Source organism: Leptonotus elevatus, chromosome 17 (assembly GCF_054856555.1).
Source record: "Leptonotus elevatus isolate MCC_2025b chromosome 17, RoL_Lele_1.0, whole genome shotgun sequence".
In the NCBI taxonomy this organism is placed as follows: Eukaryota; Metazoa; Chordata; class Actinopteri; order Syngnathiformes; family Syngnathidae; genus Leptonotus; species Leptonotus elevatus.
In genome coordinates this window covers 15,893,857-15,907,945 of record NC_141255.1, presented here as the reverse complement: position 1 = coordinate 15,907,945, position 14,089 = coordinate 15,893,857, and the positions used below count along the sequence as shown (strand labels likewise).

Here is a 14,089-nt window from a genome sequence, read left to right as displayed (position 1 = left end):
GGCGGGGAGACCACCCAGGATCTGCCAGGCCGAGCGTCATCCGTCTATGATGTCTGCTCAACCACCATGCACATCCAGCGCACGGCTGAGCAGAATAAAACAAACTCGAATTAAGCACTTGAGGTGCATTTGGAGTAACAGTGGGGAGCGGAGTCACGTAAATACAAGATTTAGGTACAGCATGTTGATGCAGAACGAAAAGGATCCGACAGTACCTTCAAGAAATGAGCCAACGAGTTTTTTTTTTCCTCTCACACCAGTTGCATCTCATCAGCTATGTCTTCTCCAACAGTGCCGCCGACAAATTCCTGCCCCTTCCCCTTCTTGTCCCCCCTCCTATCCCTCAATGACCTCCTTCCGTCTCCCCCTCAAGCCTCTCGTTTGCCCAGCCTCAACCTCCCCCCACCCCCTCTATCGCCAAAGCTAACACTTCCTGTGTTGTTTACACAGAAAAACGCTCTCCTAGGACATGACTCGGCTCCTGAGCCTCACTTCCGGTCTTGTTGTCGTCTTCTTCTGTCTGCCTGTTCTCTACGCACTGCATACACGCATCCGTATTAAGGACAGGCAGGATTTATCAGTTGGCTCATTGTTATGGTATCAACAACGTCATGCTGCATTGCGGCTCAGTGTTGAAGCAATTCATTCACGACACGCCAGCTATTCATTTTGTGGGATATGAACTAAAAAGACAATCCGCTTGTTTTACAATTTGGTGGGTAAGCATGAAAGTGTCTCAGAGATATATACCTGACGTGACAATTTAAAATAAATATAAATAAATACGTTCTATTATAAATATTGTCATGCTCCCAAAGACATATTTATACGTTTTTAATGCTAGAGCATACAGAAGGCTTTGATGCAGCCTCTGACATGAAGAGAATGGTTGATGCAATGGTAGTTATTACAAAAACGGCCAGCAGGTAGCAGCAGAGTATAAGAGATCAACTAGGGCCATCTTGCAACAAGCTCTTTTCCCCACTGTTTTCAACAGGTTTGTGTATAATGATGACAATTAGCTATATTTTAATGCTAATTGCTGCAAAATGGAAACTGATACAAATATACTTTTTGCTTAATGTATTATCATCAGCTAGAAAGTATATTTACAATCAAAGACTGCTTTCTTTGATCCTCGGGTAGAATTAACTCCTGTAAAATACAGCTGTTAAAACAATCAAAATGGACTCAGCTTTACAGGCCATCTTTTTCTCATAGCAACAATTCTCAGAATTTCTCACTCTCAGGTAGTTGTGCCCACAAGCAGCACACTTCAGAAGGGTTGATTTGCAAATTTGAATAATCGATAGATTAATTTATTCTAAGAATATTCGATAGTGATGGCACTAATCAAATATATATATTTTTAATACCCTTATCCAGTATTGTTGTGACGAAAGCCTTTTTGGGCACACAACATAAGCATTTTCGAATGTCGCTGGTATATACGTAAGAAGTGAGACTTTTTTTTGTTATGTCTTCACGAGTTTTTCGAGCTAATCGATTCTAAAATAATTCGATAGTAACTAGGGGTGTTAGAGAAAAAAAAATCGATTCGCAATTCTCGAATCGATTCAATAAGCGGCCGAATCGATTTTTAAACATCAATTTTTTATGGGAATATTCAACAAAAGTTTTACTTAGGGTTAGGATTTACACATTAAGCATGGAAAAATTTTATATTAATGGAACATTAAGCCTTATTATTTTATTTCAGTGCTGTTCTAACATGAAACAGACTGCAACCTGAATTTTCAGATAAATACATTTTCATACAAATCTCACAGTGTACATGTACAAGTTTACTGATGAGTATTTTCTAAATTTGAGTAAAAAAACGCAATAATCAATTTAGAGATGTGTATCGGGATTAATCGGTATCGAATCGAATCGTGACCGACGAATCGTGATACGAATCGAATCGCCAGGTACTAGGCAATTCACACCCCTAGTGACAACACTACCGATGTGCTTTCGCCATGTTGAGATTCGAGTGCACATTTAAAGGGGAGTGAAAGGAAGTGCTTTGATTGGCTATGACTCAAGCCGGCTGCGACCATTCCCACAGCGGTGCAGTCCCCTCTACATTTTGACGGTAAATTAAAAAGATTCTTTTTACCGAAGCGCCTCACTACTCAGTACAGTAAGCACTCGCCTCCTCACTATTACACACAACAGCCGTGACTGAAAACAAGGAGATAGATTTCACAACGCTGCAGTAAATCACTCTATATTTGGATGTTAAGATAGCGTCGTCTGTGACTGTGGGCAAGGGCCAATTAGCGCTGGCCACGCATGCAACCGTAATTAAAACGAGAGCAGAACACTAAGTACAAGTGACAAGGCCTCCAGAACAGCACCGGTCTAATCACACCCTTCTACATATAGGGGACGCCAAGGGAGACACAGCACATTAGTTACTCCAGAATGTCTCCAAATGAAATACGGTTATGAATTGAATGACTCAAGATAAGGTTGATCAACACAAATGAATCGTATAGTAAGACTTAACACGAATATGAAATGTGTATTTCAGCTGCGACTGTAACTAATGATACGCTTAATACATTTATTGAATAAATGCAGTATCATAAGAATCTCAGGCTTTTAAATGGAAAGCACTAAGCAAAGGACCCAGGGGGAAGCCTCTGGCTTGCATCAAAAGGGCCTCAGCGAAACTGTGTATGCGTGTAAAATGGTGTATAGAACTGGAGGGACCACCCACACTTTTTACAAAAGCTAACAGAGGCAGAATGAGAGGACGAAAAGGGGAAGACGGCGTTCCACACAGTTGAGCAACCTGCAGTGCAGTGCTTGTGACATATTTTAATTTTCAACTTCAGACTGACCTCTCACTTCCTTTCTGCTCGCACTTTATCACAGCACTGACCTGAGATAACCGTCCGTCCGTCCGTCCATCCATCCATCTGTATTCTCCAAAAGTCACAGATTGACCACAGTATGACTAACTATGGAGAGCAGGTGTCCAGGTGGAGACAGGCATTCCAGTTATGTGAAATGGGAGTCAACACCATGGCACAAAAGCCGCCTTCTCCGTCCGTGAAGACATTTCAAAGTGGCAAGTAATGACAGCCGTCGTGACCTGCTCCCGGCCTTCAATAAGTAAGTACACAGTAAATTCTCTATTTAGAGTGGGACCAAATAGACTCAGTTTTAAAGTCATATTTATACTTGGAAGAGAGTAAAATAAAGAATTTAAAAAAAAGTCACTCAAGGGTTGAAGAACAAACTCACAACATTCAACTTGGGAGACTGCTACACTACCACCTGAGCTGTGCCCCTCCTACAAGAGGAGACCAAAAACATCGACCAAAAAAATACATTGTTTTTGGTCTTGGAGTTAAGAAGATTCCAGCTGACACGCGCGATATATGAACAAACAGCAGGAGCTGCGTGGCTCAGGGAGTAGATCGGCTGTCTCCCAAGCTGAAGGTCGTGAGTTCGAGTGACTTATTGTTTCCTCTCAATTCTTTATTTTACTCTCTTTCAAGTGTAAATATGACTCTAAAACGGAGTCTATTTGGTCCCACTCTAAATAGAGTCAAATTTACTTTACAGAATTTACTGCGCACAACAACCAAGTGTCGACAAGCTTCCATTGGGCTAAGATACAGTGGTAATTGCACAGTATTTTGTCATTGGGTCGTTCTAATAAGACGATGGCACAGCAGATAAGGCTAGTGGAGCCGGAGAGGGAGCAAGCGGAGGGAAGAAAGGCAGCGATCGGCCTATTGCATGCCTGTCGGCGCTTAGGATGAACAGCTGTTTTGGCAGAGGCTCCTGAGACAGTTTGAGTTGTGCAAACGTTTTCTGCAGGCATAGTCGTACTGTTGTCTCCTGACAGTGGAGCATAGAAAGCTAACAACATAACAAAACTGTACTTGAGGGTGTCTCTGCGCGTCACTTTCTAACAAATATTAGTCACAAATTCACTTTTTTTTTTAAACAGAGATAGCGTGATGAACTCTGACTTCAATTGATGATTGTTTAGTAAGTAATGTATAAGATAAAATGCAAAAAAAATGATAAGTTATGTAATATTTAATACAGACAGCTTCAACCTTAACTAGTTTGGCGTACTGCCAATAGCATAACATAAGCCAAAGAGCTGTCAAAATTAATCCATTAATCGACAAGTGAGCGATTGCGAAAATTAATCGACAACTATTTTTTTATAGAGTAATCGTTTGGAGCCTTGTTTTTTTTCCCTTCAAAATCCTCTGATTTCAGCATATCAACAGTAATTGTTGACTGATTTCTGTAGTCCATCATGAAAGAAGACTGATTACTGAAGACTGAAAACATTTGCAATCATCTCATTACATTAAAACGATGACCGAATGAATAGTACAACATCAATCCCCCCTTTATTTAATCACAATACAAAATGCGAAATAACCACCAATCGCTGGTTAACAGTCATCAGGGGAAAAAATGCGTTTGTAATACACTTTAAATAGATATTTCAATCATTGAGCTATTTTCAGCAGTAAAAAGTTGAAAATGGCTTAATGAGTCAAGCATCCTTTAATGCAAAATTCAAATGAATCTGATAAGCCTATTAATCGAATAATCAATAGATTAATCAATTCTAAAAATATTCGATAGTGACAGCACTAATTAGCCGTGACGGCCTCTAGCCAGAGGCTGAGCAGCACTGTATTTGTTAACACAGTAGTTGTCTATAACATACCTAGGAAGGTAGGTCAAGGCAAGCAAACGTCACATGACCAGGAGGGCCAGATCTGGTCTGCGTGCCTTGCATTTAACACCTGTGCTGTAGACTTGTGAGCTTCGTATGGAACAAGAACGTGCATACATGTGATTTCCATCAGTGCCCACAGTGGTGAGCTTGGAACGCGGGCCGAGTGGTTGCGGTCGTCTCTGCTATGCACCTTCACTCTCGCATGCAGCACTCGGCAAGCATGCGAGCGGAGCTGCCGCAGATGAGCATTCATGAACTCACTGGAGGTTTTGGGACGGCGCGGCCAGAATATTTCCTTCTTTCCATATCGGCCTGCGCCTCGAAGGCCTTCATTTGTCATCGGGCTCTCTCCGCCCTCCACTTAAAAGGATGACATACACATGGGCTGCATGATGTATTGGCTAATCTTGAGTGTGTCTTGTCAGATACATGGCCTATGTGCGTGTTGGCCAGTGCCTGAAGGAATAAATATTGATTTTGGCAGCGCGCCAGCTTGTCGCAATTTGCCGTTAAATTTTAATTGAGGTCAGAGAAATTTTCTATCTACTTGCGCATGTGTAACTAGTAACTTTAAAGGGATACTTCGCTCATTGAGCTCTTTTTAATAGGAAGATAATATTTTGTCTATAATTAACTCATTTGCTCCCAAAAACTTATAAATACATTGTAATTTAAATGTTTTAAATTTCCCAAAGACGTATTTATACGTTTATGTCTTTTCATGCTAGATCATACATTAGGCATTGATGCAGCCTCTGAACTGCAGAGAACGAGTGAAGCAATGATAGTAATTACAAAAACGGCGAGCAGGTGGCAGCAGAGTATAAGAGATCAACCAGGGCCATGTTGCAACAAGCTCTTTTTCCCAGTGTTTTTAACAGATTAGTGAATAATGATGAAATTTAGCTATATTCTAATGGTAATTGCCGCAAAACAGAAACAGATACAAATATAAAAAAAAATCCTGATGAAAGAAGAGACAATAATCTTTTTTGTGTTAGGTTCCATGTTTTTATAGCAATAGAACACAATATTCTGTGGGCCTTGCAAAATCAGTCAAAATCCAGTAAAACAGCCAGGAGTGAAGGGAGTTGCTTCTGGAAAAATGGCTGCGAGTGAATGAGTTCATGCGATAACTTCAGTATTGTAACTATTATTTCATTAATACCTTTAAAAAACAAAATTTCCACTTCTTGTCGACTGAAAATGACATCAACTGTGCTGAGGAAATAGGTAACGATTAATCATGGCTCAAACAAGTGAGCGTTCGTGGAATATGAATTAAGCAGGAAATTCTACCCATTTTTATCCATCTCATGGGGCGGCCATTTTGCCACTTGCTGTCGACTGAATATTAAATCACAGTTGCTCAGAACTCAGGGAACAACCAATCATGGCTCATCTTCAGGAAACAGTGAGCTGTGATTGGTCGTTAACGGAGATGATGCATTTATAGCCAATGAGGAAATGTCAATATTTGCTTTGTGGATTTACAGGACGTGGCCCTAAATGGGCCCCTAAAATTTCATGTTAAAGGGACACTGCTTTTACAGTCTGAGGCTTGAGCAATTTTGGGTGATTTAGACAAGAGGTGGCAAATCCAAGTCCAGAAAGTAAAAACCCTGCCACAGTTTGGCTTTAGCCCCTTGTGCTAGCTAGGAGCTCCCTCGCTAGCTCCCCAGTTGCTCATTTACCTGCTAGCTAGCTAGCACAAGGGGCTAAAGCCAAACTGTGGCAGGGTTTTTACTTTCTGGACCTTGCCACCTCTGGATTTAGAGAAGTGGGCCCTGCCAAATTGACATTCCTAAACGTTTCATTTTCATCCAAAAGTTTGTCATCTATTTACATAGTATGACAAAACAGTAAAACTAACACACTCATAAAAATCCAGACTATACGGTCAGGCCCATTTTTTTTCCACCCAATCTGTCTTGGCACTGACAACGGAGGCTTATCCAGTGACTGCATACTATTATGCAGATAAAATATGAAAAGACACTTGAATTTTTTTTATGATAGCCCGGATAATATTGCACGTATAAGGGAGTACGCACATTCTTTCTTCTTCAACCGTCTACATATGAACGCGGCGGCGTGAAAATCAACCACAATGTCTTCTGTTGTCAACGCCGCACGGAGGCAGCCAAACTCAACACGGCTCGGCTCGATCTCAATACCATCTGCTTCCTGCTCACGCTTTCTTCCAAGCGTCCCAAAAAGCGAGACTTCAACCCCAACGAGGACTCGTCTAGTCGCCGCTGGTGTCGCTAACATCACGTGAAATCAAATGCCAAGGGAAAGAAATGCTTGGAATGGGGTGTCATGTGGGATTTGCTGGGAGCTGACCACACACCCAAAACTACCCCGATTAATCCGACAGCGGAGAAAAAAGAGGAGGTGGAGAGATGTAAAGTTTCCATTCGCTGAGGAAAAATGAGGCTCCTGCATTCCCAGACTGTGTTTCATATTGTATAAGGTCTGGCTGTGTGAAAGTGAATCACAAACACACACACACTTAAGAGCATGAAAATCTCAATGGAATACCTTGGATGCATTGTACTTTGACGACTGCAGGCTGCATGATGCGCTGGGGGATTAACAGTGCGTGCACGTGTCATCGCTGAATCAGTCAGGCGAAAGATTACATTTCAAAAATCAAAGTGGCATCCAAACAGCAGCTCTTTACGCTCAACACTTCAATATTTTGTTGATAATTCATTGTCAAATGAATGTGACGTACAAATGATTTTAGATTTTAGAAGTTTCATGCATACGCTTCAATACAGTAACAGTATAAGCATTAGTGATGGGAAAATGAAGCTTCATGAAGCACTTGTGATATTTTTTGACTCCCCTAGATGGTGCTCTTGGTTTTAATATAAAGGCTAGTGCAAAGGAAATTGATTACATTTCCACTGCAACTTTCAACCAAGAGTGGCATCTAGAGGAGTCAAAAAATATTACAAGTGCTTCATGAAGCTTCATTTTCCCATCACTAGTGGTGGGCTTTCAGAATGTGATTTGATGACTTTGTTACTGTTTAACAAAGCAATTTCTGTTTCCGTCCTCTCTTTCCAAACCAGCTCCTTTGGATTACAGTACAATTCATTCAAACTGCAGGTGGTAGGCTATATTCAATTAGCAAGTGATGTTTACTTTACCGGAGATAATGTACTGGAAAAAAAAAGTCAATAAAAATAAGGCAACCTTGCTATAGTGAGGGCTAACTTTCTATAGACTATAAATGTCTCTTTGTGGTCTACTTTATTAAGATTGTCATAGCATTTGAACAGAAACTCCACCTGAGGACACATCATTGGCACTTTTGTAGTTTAGTTAACCAAACTGTTGGCTCAATTCAGTCACACAAATTTACTTAACAGCCTTTGAAACATTTAGATAAACTGCACACATAGGCCAATACTGAATTAAGTGTGAGAATTTAATGCACGCATTTAATTAGAAAATCTCTGGAAATAAACTAAACAAATGAAACTTGCTTTCCATAAATTTAATTAGGAAACAATTATATAGAAACCAGCTTGGGGGAAAAAAAACTATTCTGCAAGCTTATATTCTTCTACACTTGATGCACTGAATTTGTCAAAATTATTAACTAGCATGTTGGCTTGTTTGCAACCAAGTGATTGATGGCCAAAAGTTTGAAAAATAAAACTCAAAAGATTTTTTCATGTACTCTGTAACACAACTACAACTGCCTTCATTAGTACTAATTAACTTCCCAATGACAAATCCTTGTTTTTGGAACGCAAACTACAATTTGATTGATACCAAAAGAATGTTGAGACATCATTTTTGCAACGTTTGTTTGATTTTCCACTAATCTCACTGCACGCTGTCACTCGTCACTCAGTCCGACGTTTTTCTTGTCAAATCGTTCAGTGGGTGAGTGAGGAGCTGCTCTTGTTAATAAACACGTGAAGGCAGCTAAAAACACCTGCGCCGGCTTGGACCGACTGTTTATATGTTCTCCAACAGCAGGCTTGGAGCAAAGTCACACTTAAATTGCAGTAAAAACAGCGCGCCAACACACCATATCCATCATCCCCCATCAAGCAGCTCTCGAACAGAACATTTAAAATGCAAATATTTGGTCCCACCAAAAAAATAAAAAAATATAATTAATTCCAGCTGCAGCTTGTCTCACAATGAAGCGCTACAGTAAAGCAGCCAGGATGATAAATCCCAAAGGTCAACTGCTAATCCAATTCCCCAAAATAAAGAGCAGCCAAAAAGAGCCTTAATTTAAAATCCTATTTCATTTTAAGAGTGACATTTGCATTACAAGTTGAATCTCTGTTGCTGATATCCAGAGGTGGGTAGAGTAGCCAAAAATTGTACTCAAGTAAGAGTACCGCTACTTCAAAATAATATTACTCAAGTAAAAGGTAGTTATCAAAAAAGTCCCTCAAGTACTAGTAAAAAAGTATTTGCTGAAAAGAACTGAGTAACTGCTTGAACATAAAGTCTGATTTAAAAAAAATAAACAATGTCATCAGACAGACAAATATTGTATGTGCAAATTCTGGCATCTTCAAAAAAAAACGTTAGCCCAAGCATGCACAATCCATTCACAAAATGTGGCGTAACTCTTAAAGCAAAAGCACCAAGATATAATCTTTCAGTTGACTCTTTCTCACCCTGCCTGCCAGTCCTGAACCATGGCCACAATTCATGTATATAAGCAATGTGTCCCCGGTAATGCTCCCACACAACAAAATTTACAGATTTTAGAATTCGGTGCACACAAAAGGCGCATTTCATTATTAGGCCCGCCGTCGATTATTAAGAAAATTTCAGACTTTTAAGTACGCCTTATGGCCATAAAAATAGGGTAAATTTAATGTATGAAATGGGGGTAACGACTCTAGTGTAGTCCAATATAAATCTACATCTACTCAAGTAAAAGTAAAAATTATTGTATGGTAAAACTACTTAGAAGTATTTTTTTTCAAAAAGTTGCTCAAGTAAATGTAACTTGTACCCACCTCTGCTCATATCATAAATTGTCAACTTTTATAAGGATGCTGCATCCTGCTAAACTGGAAAGCTAAAAGGCATCCAAATCCCTCACAAACTCGGCATGTTTGTAGTGCATCAAAAGACGACTGCTCACTGCTGGTGCTGCTCCATATGACCAAATATGGAAGGAAAACATGCGGCCTTTCCCGTAACCAAACTTGGAAAAAGGAGGGGGGAAAAAAGAAAAGGTTTTCTTGCATGCTGTGTGCATAGCGCGATAGCAGCGCTCTCACACTAACGTCACAGTGGCTGGAGTTGGCGCCCACTCAATACTGCGTGACTGATGGCCACGCTGGACCCACTGACACACACACATGCATGTACACGCTACCACTAACACACCCATTATTTCACCGCGCAGACGTTTCACCCTTAGCCGCACTCTGGTAAGCTACATTCCACTCAGTCCAAAAAAAAAAAAAAGCCCTCCATTTAAATGAAACTGCGCTTCGTGCCCTCTACATGTTTTGACGTTCTCATGTCACTGCAAACATGTCTGTGGACGCTTCACAAGAAGCTTGGATGCAATGAGCTGCGATGCCAGTGGTGCAACCACATAACAAAGCGATCAAGTTAAATGTTTTCCACGTTCCGATATTGGTTCTCGTCTTGTGCCTCACAGCTTGCGTTAGCTTGACGGCTAGCGAAAAATGCCTGTCAACACTCTGAGAATCAATCTATTGTTCATATAATGGGCACATAAAGATGCACGTTGAAAAAGTACAAGTTGTTTATAGCAGTAGCCATCTGTTGGCCAGGAGGTTACAAAGCCTCATGCTGAGCTAAGATGCACTATGCTTGAAATAGGGACTCACAAAAATACATTGTTTGTGCTAACAGTAGTGAAACCGTATTTTCATCACCATTGTGATATCACTAAATGGAATCATTCATCAAGTTTAATCTAACAAACTAGCTATGATTTCATTAATTTGATCTCAACTTTTGAAAGTACATGTCAACCTGTTCACTGTTTCAGTACTTTTCGTACAACTTGCTGAACAGGCGCTAAATCCATGAAAATGTCCACTTCTATACCTTTATGTGGCTTGTCCAGGCTTGCTGTGTCTCTGTTGCAACCGCTTGTTGACACTTGAAGCTCAGCGGCCACCACCCTCTAAGAACATCATGTTTGAAGCATCACAATGGCGAGGTATGTACTGTTAATCAATTGTGGCGTCATCTTGGTCTCGTGATGTCACAAAGTCAACAGTATGATGAGGAGGACTGTTTGAAATACCAATTTAATCAGGACTATATATATATATATATATATATATATATATATATATATATATATATATATATATATATATATATATATATATATATATATATATATATATATATATATATGTATATATATATGTATATATATGTATGTATGTATGTATTTTTTTCCCATTTTATATTATGCAAGTAATTACCTGATTAGAAAAAGAGGATGAGAGTGTGAAGTTGATCAAATAAATGTTGAAGACGTCCTCATAACATTAAATGTTGAAAGAATTAACACATAACAAGTGCTCTTCATATTTGTATAAATTGGTAAAATTCTAACGTGATTAATCTGATTTAAAAATGTTTGTAGTTTGACACCTCTAATATATATATATATATGTATACATATATATATTAAGGGTGTGCCCAAAAATAGATTCTCATAAGAATCGCGATTCTCATTTAGTATGATTCAGAATCGATTTTAAATGTCCCAAAATCAATTTTATTTAAATTATTATTTTTTCTTGCCTTTATCTGTGTGTGCCTTTATTTGGAGCGCTGTTCATGTTGTACCCGATTTGGCCACTTAGGGGCAGTGTGGTTCCACGCGGCCTAATACACTGTTAAGTTGTAGCCACATTAGAGAGTAGAAGGAAAAAGTCACGATCAAGTTATTCCAATAAAAGTTGTTTTTTTGCAGTGTGGAGCCGTTCTTTTGAGTGATAAAAGTGCCGTGAGTAGCGCGGTAATAAACATTAGTGAGTCAGACTGGAGTAGATCATTACAATTCCTTGCACATCTATAGATTGAAGCAAAAATCATTGTCAATCAAATAATTTTGAATCAAAATCGAAAATCGATTCTGAATCCAATCGCAGACCCAAAAATGGGAATCGAATTGTGAGACATTCAAAGATTCCCACCCCTAAAATATATATATATATATATATAGCAAATTTCATGTTTTTCAAAAATCAGTACTTTTAGGCCAGTCTCAAGTATTGAAAACAGGCTTCCTCTCTTTGATGTTGCAACGTTAACGCATGACAAAACATGATATTTTGACGTGTGTGAAGTTGGCCCACCACCCCACGCAAAATTTGATGGAAATTGTCTTTCGTTTGTGCTGCGTTTGTGCTGGTTTGTGCCATAAAAAGTTTAGTTTGTGCTATTACTGTTTTGCAGTTATTATAAATTATTTTTTAGGTCATCCGGAGTTCACCCAGCCCCCCATCTATTGAGAAACGGACCCGAAATAGGTCCATTTGTTTGTGCTACGTTTGTGCTGGATTGTGCAGTTAAAATGTTCGTTTGTGCTGAAACGGTTTTATTGATATTAAACATTTTAGTTTCGTGTGATGACGTCATCCAGCCCCCACGTTTAGTTCAGATTGGAGCCGAAATGGTGCCAATCGTTTGTGCTGCGTTAGTGCTGGTTTGTGCAGTCAAAATTTTCGTTTGTGCTGCGACGGTTTTATAGATATGGCACATTTTAGCATTGGTGGTGACGCCGGCTGTCTTTATTTGTTTTGGATGCGGTCTATCAAGAAAGTTTGTCCCATGGTACCGCGCTCGGTGAATCGCTCGTTTATTAATTCCATGTAATAACGCATGTTTCTGCGTACTCTTCAAGATCCTGGAATGCCACCAGTTAGTTGCAGGACGAACTTCGGGTTAACATTTTACTCTTTTGTAGCTTTTTTGCTAGCTAGGCTACATAAAAACATATTTTCTCAACCGCTTATCTCGCAATTGTGTGCTGGAGCCAATCCCAGCTGTCTTCGGGCAGTAGTCTCCAATAACCGTATCATGTATGCATATTTTTGTAAAACTTTTTTCCTATGCTCATTCTTGATTAGCATGCATTAAGCCCATGTGATTATTTGATGAAAGATGCTCACAATAACATCTTGCGTGACCATATCGTCAGAGACAAAGCACCTAATTTATACAACAAATTGATACATGTATTAGAAGTTTGACATGACAGCCTGCAGAAGAAATTGATGTTGGAACAACGATTTAATGTGTCAAAACACACACACACACACACACACACACACAAAATATCAAACAATATGTGTTAATCATTGCTTTGTACAAAACACAGCATGTGGGTAGATCTTTGTGTTATCTGATGCTGCTTTCACTCCACTTCCCAGGTCATCATACATCTCCCAGGTGCATGCAGCCCTCCTGCAATATGCCACGTAATGACCAAGGGAATCCTGGCTCAAGCCTCTTTGAAATGCGATGACTGCTCTCAAAGTGAAGGTCTTCTCTTGCAGCACCAGACTGGATGGCAACTCAAGCAAGGCAACTTGTGCACAACTGCTCCCAAGGTCAGCGTCAATCCACACAACTTCTCCCAAACTGTAGCTGTGGGAAACCGTCCCTGAACATACAGCTTTTCCCGTACTGTCTTGCTGTTGAAATGCGTCAGGACACTGAGATGGATTTTGGATTGGTCTGAGGCAGGTAGAGTCAGGAAGGTTGAGTCCTTCTTCAGCTGCGACCTGAAGATGAGCCATGCCATAGGTCTGCAGTGTATCAATTTTGGTACACACAAGTGGAACTTCCCTCGTTACAAGTGTGCTTAAACTGCAGTACTGTGAGGAACATTGTTTCTTTAAATAAACACTTGGAAGGTTCCTCATGGCTCTCTCAATCACAGTCGAGATGTGGCAATGTGCATCAATTTGGAGAGCACCACAGGTCAGGTTGACAGGTGTGAATATTTCCCTCAGCAGTTCTGCCCTCTGTGAGTACACCTGTTGGTTCACTCCCCATGTAGTCATTGTTTTCACCAGGTGGAGGAACTGGTTCTCACGTTTGTTGCTACTGACAGCTTTTTCAAATGAAAAGCTGTCACAGAAAGAACAACACAAGCTCTGAAAAACAGCATCAAATGCACACGTGTTCAGCACGGAGACTTTCAATTTGCCAAGTTTGACAGGCTGCTGATGGTTTCCATTTTTTAATAACTGCACCTTGGCTTTTTTACGTCCCACAAATGGATCAACATGCAGCCATTCGGGACAAGGAGAGAGATTTGAAGTCATCTTCCTTTTTTTGGGCGGAACCACTAAGCTT

The 14,089-nt window shown here is 40.0% G+C and overlaps 1 protein-coding gene across 4 annotated transcripts in view; it reads right to left on the bottom strand.

Moving 5' to 3' along the window:
* The window catches only part of cald1a (caldesmon 1a), a 65,653-nt gene that overhangs the window by 31,561 nt on the left and 20,003 nt on the right, over positions 1-14,089 (bottom strand). Inside the window, exon 1 of one of the 4 annotated variants that reach the window (XM_086059648.1) lies at positions 216-360. The exons of the other annotated variants lie outside the window; for them this stretch is intronic. The gene's annotated coding sequence lies outside the window, so the exon portion shown is untranslated. Of the gene's footprint in view, positions 1-215; positions 361-14,089 lie in introns of those variants that run through there. 4 annotated transcript variants of the gene reach the window in all.